This window comes from Penaeus chinensis, chromosome 36 (assembly GCF_019202785.1).
Source record: "Penaeus chinensis breed Huanghai No. 1 chromosome 36, ASM1920278v2, whole genome shotgun sequence".
In the NCBI taxonomy this organism is placed as follows: domain Eukaryota; kingdom Metazoa; phylum Arthropoda; class Malacostraca; order Decapoda; family Penaeidae; genus Penaeus; species Penaeus chinensis.
Window position 1 is genome coordinate 12,202,522 of NC_061854.1, and position 12,500 is coordinate 12,215,021.

A 12,500-nucleotide genomic window follows, 5' to 3' on the forward strand; every position below is an offset into this window, starting at 1 on the left:
GATAATGCTGATGATAATTATGATATTGATGATAGTGATGATGATAGTAATATTAATAATAACAATAGTAATGATTCCTATGAGAATAATAATAATAATGATAATGATAATAAGGATGGTGATGATGATGATGATGATGATAATAATAATATCAATAATAATAATAGCAATAATAATAATAATAATATTGAATTTTATGATAATAATAATAATGATAATGATAACGATAACACCAATAATAACAATAATGATAATGATAATGATAATAATAATAATGATGATAATAATAATAACAATAATAATAATGATGATAATAATAATGACAATAATAATAATGGGAATAATAATTTTGACAATAGTAATGATACTACTAATAATGATAATGATGATAATAGTGATGGTATTTATAATAACTCTAGTATTGATAATAAACATAATAATGAACAATAATGATAATAAACAATAATGATAATAACAATAATGATAATAAACATAATAATGAACAATAATGATAATAACAATAATGATAATAATGGAATAATACTAATGATAATAATCATAATTATTGGTATTATCATTATTTTTAATGACATCTTTATTCTTATGTTTCTTCTTCCTCCTCCTCTGATCATTAATAGTAGTATTAATATTAGCAATAGTTTAAATATTGATATTAATAAAATCATTAATATCACTATCATCATTATCATTATTATTATATTATCATCATAACCATCATGACCATTATGATTTTTAGTATCATTATTACTATTACTGTTATTATCATTATTATTACTGTTATTATCATTATCGTTATTATTGTTATCTGTAGTGATTTGCAACACCCTAGGCTAGTGGTAGCAGGCGTGCCAGGGTGTATGGCGGCAGAACTGCCAACCTTATTCTTTAGGCTCGTTTGGGTGATTGCGTCCCCGAGACTGATTCTTCATGTTCTAAAATGTTAAAACCATAAAACAGATACTGGGTAAGATAGAAAAAAAAAAAAAAATAATAAAAATAAATACAAAAATAAAAATAAAATATATATATATATATATTTAATATGAATAAAAGATTGAAATAAGTAAAACAGACAGCAGGGAACCATGAACAAATAAAACTGACTGAGAGTGGAGGCAAACAAGAGAATTCTGATCATTTATACATTTATTTAGGCACCAGATTATCAATTCAGTTTGCATGTATAGCATGTGTACTTGGCCAAGTACTTACAAAAATCCAGGCGAAAAATCAACAGCCAAAACATACACCCACTCCTCACCCGCGAGCAAGGTGTTAAGCCTCTCAAGGTAAGAAAAAAAAAGAGACCCGAGTATAGTTAGTTTATGATTTGCGAAGTCCTAGCTTCGCCCGGGCCTTCTAAATATGGCCCGGCCTGTGTCAGCTTTTTATGCCTGTCTCATTTGGTTGTCTGACACTCGGTGCTTACCGTGGCGACGGGATTGCCAGCAGGCGCTCCTGCCGCCATGGTGTAAGCATATCGCACAACCTCTTTACCAGCACGGCGGCTGTTGTAGGCGGTCCCTGTCTCAGGAATTGTGTATGCTCACAATACTCTAAGTAGTGAACTAGTGTGGCGTTCGGCTCGCCGCAGTGCATGCAGCACCTCTCTTCGCCTTCAATTGTTGTGATAATCTGCCATGCACAGTGGTAACCTAGGCGTATTCTGTGAGGAATGACTTCGGTACCTCTGTTGATTATTTCAGATAGTGTCATTGGTTCATAGTCTGTGGCGTCTGAGTACCAGCTGGCCGAGGGGGAGGTTCTCGTTTCCTCTGTGAAGCTGCCGTAGGAAGGTACGACCGACCAAAGCACTCTTCTCCTTAAGTAATTTTCGGCTTGGTTTTATCGGTATGGGATTTGGGGGCATACCCCTGCCAGCGACGGCTAGTCTGTCAGCAAGCTCGTTCCCTCTGATGCCGATGTGGCTTGGGACCCAGTTGATGATAATTCTTCTACCCTGAGCAAGAATTCTTTGTGCCATTGTGAGAATCGTGATTAGTAGGTAGATGTCTATGGGTGAGCTGTGCTGAAGACAGTCAATGGCTGCCCTGGAGTCTGTGTGTATGACCACGTGTCCTTCCCGAGGAGAAGGCGTTGTCTGTTACCCTCATGGATTGCATGGCGTCCCTTGCTGCAAAGCCGGCGCCTGCAGTGTGGCTCAAGGGATCGACCGATCCATCCGTGTAGTTTGTTCTACTACCCGGAGAGGTGATGGCTGCAATGACCCTCTGGGCTTCTGCCTTAAGGCTAGGTGTGGGGTATAGGCTCTTTTTCATTGACAGGCTCATTATGTTGAACTCTAACAAGCTCTGTGCCCACGGCGGGGCTTCAGCAAAGTCGGGGTGGGGGGAGACCATGCCCTTAGCAAGAAGCTGTTCTTTGAGCTGATGGCGTATCAACACCCTGGCTGTGTGAGACAGCCAGGAGTTGTTTGCAAAGAGCTCGTTGTCTTATTCTAGGCGTCTGACTATATTTTGTCTTAGGCTTGTATTCCTGGGAGCCTGGATGACCTTTGACAGAAATTGTGTTGCCATTAGATCGATTCATGAGTCCAGGGGAGAAGTTTTCCCTCAATCAGGAGGTTGAGGACCTTCGTCCACCTCGGGGCACCCAGAATGATCCTGGCAGCTTCATTTTGGACTGTCTCTAATTTGTCTGTGTACTTTTTCTTGGCGGCAATTAGAGCGACTGAGGCATAGTCCACAACGGGCCGGACAGCATGTACATAGAATGATCTTAGTACTTTGTGTCTGGCCCCTATGTGTCTCCCAGTCATTGCTCTCATGACAGACAGTCTTACTTTGGTTCGGTCAACCAGGTACTGGACCTCCTTCTGGAAAGAGAGGGTCCGGTCTATCCTTACCCAAAGCTATAGGAAGTCCTGGACCCATTCTAATTCCACTCCCTGGATTTTCAGTCTTGTGCCTCGAAGTCTCGGTCTCTGAGCCATGGCTTTGGATTTAGCTGCAGAGATCTTTAGTCCTGCCTTACAACACTCCTCGGACACGAGGTCCAGACAAGGCTGGGCTTTATTCTGGCTGCGTGGTCCAGTGGAGGTGATAGCGAGATCGTCTGCATACGAGATGATCTTGCACCCCACTGGGAGGTTTATGTTGAGGATGCAGGATATTAAAGTGTTAAATAGGGCTGGACTGATAACCCCCCCTGTGGCGTTCCATTTCCGAGTGGCATGTGCTGCGATGGGTGACCCTGGAATTTGACATTGGCAGTCCTGTTCCTGAAGTAGTCACCTATCCAAGCCAAGAGCTTTCCTCTGATTCCCTTCTGGATCAGGCTATCCTGAATGGCAAGCGGACTTGCCAGTTCAAAAGCCCTCTCCAGGTCAAGGAATACCACCACAGCTGGGCCCTTGCTGATTGTGCTTAAGAGCGTGGTTATGCTGTGTGCTGTGCCCATGCCCCTTGTGAATCCATGGAGGTGTTCGTGCTGGGGACCCATTTTCCATTGAAGTCGGTTTAGTACCATCTTCTCGGCCGTCTTGGCCAGGCAGCTGAGGAGAGAGATGGGGCGGTACTTCCCTGGCTCCTTTGGTTTTGGGATGGGAACTATGGTAGCCCTCTTCCAACTCTGGGGTAGAGTGGAAGTTTCCCAGGACTTGTTGATGAGTTGCAAGAGTGCACGCTCACCTGCTAGTCCTAGGTGGGAGATAATGGGGTACGAGATCCCATCAGAGTCCGGGGCTGTGTTGGAACTGGTTTTATAGGCTTTCCTTAGCTCCCTCAGAGAAAAGATAACGTCTGAGTTACCGGGTTCAGCTGCCCTTTCTCTGATCTGAGCAAGTCTGTCTGGCTGTAAACACTCTTGTATTGCCCTCAGCTCGGCTGGCAGACTGTTGCTGCTCGTTCTCGCAGAGAACTCGTGCGCCAGTCTGTTAGCCTCTGCTTGGGGGTCGTGATGCGTGCACCTTGGGGCTGAGCGGTTGGTAGCTCGCCTGACCCGTTGCCACAGCTCTGAAAGGGTGGTTTGGTGGTCGAAGGACTCACACCATTCCAGCCACTTTTCCTGCCTAACTGTTGGCAGTTTCCTTGGCATCCGTGACAGCCTCCCTTAGGAGGGATAAGTTGTCAGGGGTTCTTTGCCTTCAGAATAGTTTTCGGCACATGTTCATCCTGTGGTTGACCTCCCTGATCTCGTCGTTGAAGTACCAGGTGTCTCTGGGACTTCTGGACCCAGGCCGAGTTTTGGGTATGGTCAGTGAGGCTGCTTCATTAATGGCATTTAGCATGCTGGCTTCGAGCACTTCCACATTTTCGCTTTGTGGGGGATCATTGCATCTGAGACAGAGGGCCAAGGCGTTTTGAAATGCCTGCCAATTGACCTTGTCTGTTTTCCATCTTGGATTCGGTCTTAGGATTTCGGCTGGGCCAGCATCCATGAGGGTAGTTATAGTGCCGTAATGGTTACTTGTGACGGTCTCATCGACACACCAGCTTATCCTCCCCACCAGAGTCGCAGTGGCCAGGGTGAGGTCTAGGACCCCTCCTCTGACATGTGTTGGCTCTTGGGTGTTGAGGAGAGCGATCTCAGGGAATGTCTCTAGCACATCGGCTATGTGATAACCAGCCGCATCCGGTGCCCAACAGGGAGCCAGGATGGGGTGGTGTACATTGAAGTCTCCCCCTATGATCACTCGGTAGTGTGCAGCAAAAGCACAGACCTGGCTGATGTCTAACCTTCTACAGTCTGGCCGGTTGTACACGTTGTACAGTTTGAGGGCCCCCCCCCCCCCCCCCCCCCCCCGGCCAGGTGAATCTCGACGGCAAGGGATTCAACATCGTCTCCATAGTGCAATGCATCAGCTATTGCAGAGCAGGGGATTGTTGCTCTCACAAGGGTGATCAAGCCTCTCTTGCCAGGTGTTCGTGGCAGTGTGAAGACATGATACCCTGTTAATGATTCCTGGAGCATGACAATGTTAATGTTCCTTGATCGCACTACTGCTTGGAGAAAGGCATTCTTTGCGGAGAAGCCATTGATGTTCCACTGTAAGATGCTTAGGTGGTGTGTCATGATGTTACTCAGTGATAGTTACATCAGACACATCGTCGGAGTCTGACAACTCCATTGCGCGGTCCTCGCTGGTTGAGGGCTCCTTCTCTGTTGTCAGGCTATCCTTGGGTCCACTGGGGGGGTGGAGAGCTTTTGGTAGCTCTGACTTTAGTTGCTTTGGCTTTTCTCTCAGGCTTTTTCTGTGTCTTTTTCTTGGCTTTCTTGGCAAGGTCAGCGTGCTCTGGCTCTGGCTGCACAGTTTCAGCCTGTTTTGGCTCTGCCTGTGAAGCCATGGCCTGGTTTGGAGTGGGGAGGGGAGTCTCGTCCTGGGGTGAGGGTGGGGCTGGCTTTGCTCTCTCCAGCTTTCTTCCCTTCAGGGCTGCGACAGTCTGGGTCATTGCCGTCATGGCGACCGAAACTGCCTTCCCGGCCTCCTCACTCGACCTCCCCAGGGCTGTTGTTACTGCTGAGACAACAGCAGTCAACAAGAGAGTCATATCGTCCTCGTCAAAGAGGAGATGATCATCTGTTGGGGAGGTTTTTGTGGTGCTCTAAGAACCTTTTTTCTTTAGGTTCTATTTCTGCACCTTTGGCATTGTCGGAAATTCCTTTTTGTTGGAGACATCCAGTGTCGGCTGGGGGGCGTCTTCCTTCCTCTTAGGAGGTCGGGAGGCCTTTTTGCTTTTGTTCCTTCCCAGACATGGGTACCTGGGGGGGCAGGAACAAAGTCGCTTTTGAGCAACCTCTTGTCGCCTGAGGGCCGCCTCTTTCCTGACAGAGCAAGTCAGGCTCCAGGCGTGATGCTTCTTGGCACAGTTAGGACATTTGGCTGTTGTGTCCCTCTTTTCTTCTTTGTAGGTCTTAAGGCATACCTCTGTGTTGTGTGCCTTGCTACAGACACCATATTTAGGCTTGGCTTTACAGTTAGCCTGGTGGTGACCATATTTCTGGCACTTGAAACACCGCAGTGGTTCAGGCACATACGTTCGAAGGTTGTAGGTGCCCCAGTTACCCAGATCAAGGGTAGGGGTTGGGGCACCTTTCATGGTCACCAGGCCTTGCCTGGTTGGAGTCTTCCCCTTCGACATTCGGGAAGCCTGCACGACCTGTGGATGTGAAGCGATCAGCTCCATATCGTACGAGACTGAGAAGCCAAGTAGCACCATTTTGGTTCTATTTTCCTCGGGATTTAGTGGGGAAAGACTCACTTTCCTCCCATCTGCTAGCTCCTTTGTTTCCCGGAGGAAATTCAGGGTAGCTTGATCTTTGGGCATTACGATCATGCCCTGATCTTGGGCGACCCGGATTGACAGCCGGATTTTCCGTTGCAGCTCCAAAGCCCTGACCAATTGGTAGGCATTGGCGAAGCCTTCGGGTTTAGCTGGCACTTTGAACTGGGGGAAGCATTTAGGGGGTCCCGACTCTTCATCGGTCGGTCTCCGGCCTCAGACGCTTAGGCCCGCCCTTTCGGCTTTCGGGCTTGTTTGTGGGGGCAGCAGCTGATATGGCTGGCTCAGCCTGCTCTCCCCTCTCAGTCAGGGAGTCCGTCTGAGAACTCAGGGGCCTCCCTGGCTTAGCTGTTGGCCTAGAGGGGCCAGCTCGAGAGTCAATTCATTTGACTATTCGGTGGACAGACCCATTGGCTTTGGTCTTGTCCACCTAAGCAGCAGGCTAAGGGGTTTTCTTTTGCCACCAGAAGGCACATTTGGCTTCATGGTGACTGCCGTGGTCTGGGCCGTGTGCAGTTTGTTCAGTCTATGGGGGGGGTGTTTGTTAAATTTATCCATATATTGGTATGTGCTTCATCCTCTCATGCCCCCACCCACCACGGAGTCCAACAAGGAGAAGCTGAGCTTTAGAACCAGTGTCGAACAGCAACAGGAGTGATGAGAGGATATACGCAGCCAATAGCCATTGTGACGGCGCTCACGGACCATTGTGAGTGCCAATGGCGGCATGACTGCTTGACCCTAGCCTCCCGAGGGAGACCAGCCGATTAACCGTGACCAGGCCAGGCCTGTCTTGCTGGAATAGAGGACCAAAGAGGCGTGTTGCTAGCCGCTGGGCGTACTCGTTCACGGCATCGCTCAACCTCCAAGACCCCCGTCTCCACAGCGCACAAGGCTGCCACGCACGGCAAACGCGTGGGTAGGTGTAAACCCCTGGGGAGAGACCAAAGGGGATGCCCTTCCACCTACGAGACATCATTGTTTGGAGCCCTTTTGCTCAGCCTTCTGAAGCAGCCACCCAAAGGTTGCTTCACCTCAGTGAGGGAAGGAGCTCTTACACTTTTCCCAGGAGGTTCCTCTTATTCCTCTGAAACAACCACGCAAAGGTTGTTTCACCACAGTGAGGAAGGAGGGGACCTGTACTTTTTCAAAGTGAATCCCTCTTCCCTCTGAAACAGCCACCCAAAGGCTGTTTCACCTCATTGAGGGAAGGGAGGTCTTGCACTTTTGCCAGGCAGTTCCTTTCGTCCTTCTGAAGCAACCACCCAAAGGTTGTTTCACCTCAGTGAGAAAGGAAAGGACCTGTGTCTTTTTGAATTCCTCTTCCCTCTGAAACAACCACCCAAAGGCTGTTTCACCTCAGAGAGGAAAGAGGAGTCCTGCACCTTTAAAGGAAGTTTCTTCAGCCCTCAGAAACAGCCACCCAAAGGCTGATTCACCACAGTGAGAGAGAGAAGCTAACTTTCTAGGCGGTTCCAGTGGCGGGACGGGAATTCAGTTCTGTCAAGCAACAGCTATTTTGACAGAACCTGCCTATTCATTCCTAAACGAAAAATCTAGAGTGGCAGTCAACAGATGGTCTGCCATACCAGTCCCTATCAGAAAGAATGGCAACTCTCTGTGCACCGTAAGGCAGGCATGCTAAGGCCCCCCAGACACACCCTCCCCTGCAAGAGGTAAAGGTCTGCCCACGTCCGAGCACGAGCCCGAAGATGGGGTCCAGTTCACCAGAAGGTCCGCAGAGTGTTATCCTAATGCAGAAAATTCCATAAAGGAAAGAAATAGGCTACAGGGCACGAAGCTAAATGCAAGCAAGCAATTAGTACCGCGGCAGCAACGAGGGGTGAACACCGAGGCGGCGCGGTAACGCGTAAGCGTCGAGACCGAATTTGCCGAGGCGCGGGTCCAGTGTATCTCTTTAAAAAATCTCTTTAAGTCACTCCGGCAAAAATATCCGCGATCGAGGGATCACGGTAACCTTCTTCGCTTTGTTCAGCTTGGCGCCACCCACTGCGCTCCGTCGAACGCCTTTTCCGGTACGATCCTCCCATCGCTCTGAATTAGCCTCATAAGGCTAATTCCCCGCAGGGAGAGAGGAGAAGAGAAGAGGTCCTTCCCTGGCGAGTGGGGAGAGAAGCAAACTTATTGCTTAGATGCTGAATCTTATCGTAGGAAATTCAGGGAAATTAAAAGACAACGAGTCGTGTGTTCAGCTAGTTACTAGTATGGAACAGTACCTAAAAAGTTGGATAAGCCTTAGTGAGGTGAAGGAGGATTTCAATGAGCTTTGTAACTTCCTTGTTAGAGACCAATTACTAAGCAACTGCTCTTTAGATATGCGGATATTTTTGAAAGAACGACTATTTGATAGCACTCTTGCTATGGCTCAAGCTGCCGATAGATTCAGAGCTGCGCATTGCAATATTAGATCTCGGAAAACCTCTACGAGAGAGGAAACTAGTGAAAGGCGCGACGCAAAATCCGAAGTGGTTTGTCACAATTGCTTCACATTCGACCTAACTGCCCCGAATTAAAAAGATCGGGGTCAGGGTCATCAAAGGTTAACTTCGTTTTTGAATCGGATCTTACTCCACAGAACAGTGTTACCGACGATGCGATCTTGTTTAATAAACCCGTTAATGCTCTCCTTGATTTGGGATGTTCAACTATTATAGTGAAAGATTCGCTGATTCCCCCGTATGTTAAACTACGGAAGAACATTACCCTGTACGATTATCTTAGGATGGGTAAATGCAGTCGCGGCTCCCATCAAATTCACAGACGTATTAATAGGAATGGTACCCGGGGTCAAGATACCAGCATTGGATTTAACAGGTAACAAGACTAATAGTAGCACTTCAGCCATTAACAACTCTAGATTCGCAAGTGCTGATGACATAGTTATGAGAGTACAGATTCGAAGAGGTAAAATAGCTGACCTAGCTAAGCCTCGTCCCTTAAATGTACCTGAAATAATAATTAAGGACGTTACAAAACAAGATCTGATTGACGAACAAGGCAAATGCGTAACTCTAAATGATATAAGATCAAAAGTAACGAGAGGGAGCACAGTAAGTGTCAAAAATAGAACTTTAAGGTATGAGAAAATCAACGATCTCATAGAATTTGCAAGTCAAAGTAAAAACGAAAATGAGATTGGTATGAAACAATTACTTGTCCCTCGTAAATTTAGAAACGTCATCTTGGCAACCGCACACGATTCCCTTGTCGCCGGACACTTGTCGCATCGTAAAACGCCTGAGAAAATATTTTTCAAATTCTTCTGACCAGGCGCGGGTGCCGATGTAAAGCGATTATGTCGTTCAAGTCCAACATGTCAAAGATCTTCCCCTAAAGGAAAGATAAGGAAAGTACCATTAGTGCCCATGCCCGTGATAAGTGAACCATTTGCTCGTGTTGCCATCGTATCGTAGGCCCGTTATCACCTTCAGAAAGAGGTCACAGGTATATCTTGACCTTAATAGACTGAGCTTCGCGTTTTCCCGAGGCTGTTCCACTACGCAATATCGATGCAGTAACAGTCGCTGAGATTCTAATTGACGTATTTTCTCGTGTCGGTATGTGTAAAGGCTCTCTACACTAGTCCTTATCATGCGTGTTGCAATGGTACAGTAGAGCGTTTTCACTCAGTTTTGACATCAATGTTGAGAAAACTATGTACTGAACAACCGAAGGACTGGAACCGATACATTCCCTCAGTGCTGTTCGCTTACCGTGAGATTCCGAATGACACCTTAAGATTCTCTCCTTTCGAACTGTTGTACGGCCGTAGGGTTCGTGGACCACTCACAATCTTGTATGAGTTGTGGACCAACGATAATCTAGGTAGTAACGAAAAAAAAACGCCTATCAATACCTGTTAGATCTTAGGAATAAATTAGAAGAATCTGCTCATTTAGCATCTAATCATGCCAATACCAATAGTAAACTATATAAAGCTTACTTCGATCGCGGCGCTAAAGTTCGTTCATTCGCTGTTGGCGACGAAGTGCTTGTTCTGCTTCCATCTACTCATAACAAGCTCACTATGCAGTGGAAAGGCCCCTACACAGTGACTAAGCGTCACGATAACTGCGTAGATTACTTAAAATAAAAGGTAAAGTAAACTTTATCATATCAACATAATGAAAAAGTTTATTAGAAGGGAAGAAAATGAAACGCCTAAAGTTTGCCAGATATGTGTTGTAGAAGATGACCTTGCTAGTAATGATACGTCCGATGTATCTGTAATGAGCAATTCGGTAATTAATTTTAATATCGACGCAAATCTAAAATCTAATCAAATAAAAGAGCTTCGAAATCTACTTGATAAGTATCCGAATGTATTCTCCGATAATCCTGGATTAATTAACTCGGTAACACACGATATCAAAGTAACTACCACCGAACCCGTACATCGCAAACCGTACGCGATTCCCCGCCATTGGATTAAACCTTTCGAGGCAGAAGTACAGAGAATGAAAGATCTTGGAGTGATCGAAGCTTCCGATTCGCCGAACTGTTCGCTCGTAGTCTTCGTTAAAAAGTCAAATAACATAATCATTATGATTATTAATATTCATATTAATATCTTTATTAATATTAATATTCATATTAATATCTTTATTAATATTAATATTCATATTAATATCTTTATTAATATTAATATTCATATTAATATCTTTATTAATATTAATATTCATATTAATATCTTTATTAATATTAATATTCATATTAATATCTTTATTAATATTAATATTCATATTAATATCTTTATTAATATTAATATTCATATTAATATCTTTATTAATATTAATATTCATATTAATATCTTTATTAATATTAAATATTAATATCAATATTGATAGTCATATATATGTATTTATTTACTTACCATCATTATCATCATCATCATCATTATTATTGTTATTGTTATTATCATTATTGTTGTTATTATTATTATTATTATTATTATTATTATTATTATTATTATTATTATTATTATTATTATTATTATTATTATTATTATTATATCATCATCATCATCATTATTATTGTTATTTTTATTATTATTATTATTATTATTATCATCATCATCATTATTATTATTATTATTATCGTTATTATTATTATCATCATCATCATCGTTATCATTATTGTTAATATCATTATTATATATATATATGTATGTATGTATGTATATGTTCAATTCGTAAATATTTCCCCATAGCCTCTGCCAAAATCTCACTTCTATTTGCTCCTGTATGTTGCTAAACTTTGTTAAAGTTTCCCTTGTAAATATAGGTTTTCTTGATCGTGCGACTACAAACATAGAAAATTAAGATTCTCTTGGAAGGGTAGACTAAATATTTATTTATACAACTCGTCCTGAGGAGTATGGAGCCATCTTTTAGCCACTATTGCTCCCAGGTCCACTGCGACCCAGAGTGGAACACATGTCAGGCTCCCATCTATGGGCTAAATAGAAATAAGGGTAGAGGGGACTCTCTAGCCTTGGCTGGCAACTCTTCTGGAGAAGTGTCTCAATAAAAAGACTGCCAGGGAAGGCAACGGGGAACCACCCTGACTGATCTTTCCCTTATATTTTGGCAGGTATCTCAGGAAATGACCCTCAGTCCCGTGCAAAAAGGGTGAAGAGTGGCGGGGAGAAAATGCACAAGAAGAATATATATATATATATATATATATATATATATATATATATATATATATATATATATATATATATAATGTAAAATAATATATATATATAAGATATATATATGTATGAATGAATGTATGAATGTATGTATGTATGTATGTATGTTTATGTATGTGTGTGTATGTGTGTGTATGTGTGTGTATGTGTGTGTATGTATGTATGTGTAAAAAAAAAATGGGATCAAATAACGATTAAAATGAAATGTATTAAACGTAACAGGAGAGATAATTTACTTACAATTCACTGTGATTTTCGGCAATACCAAGGGAACACGGAGGAGAGGTGTCAAATTCATGAAGGAAAGTATACTTAAAATCTAAGACAAAATTGTGCAATAAACGGCGTTACTTCAGCTTTTGCTTGGGAGGGGGGGGGGGTCGGTGAGTGAAGTGAGCGCAATTAGCTGGGGGTTTTTTTTTTTTTGGGGGGGGGGGGGCACGGTGAAGAACACTCAGTAGACTATAAACAAAATCCTATTGGATTCATAATAAATCTATGCTGACTAAATGTTATGA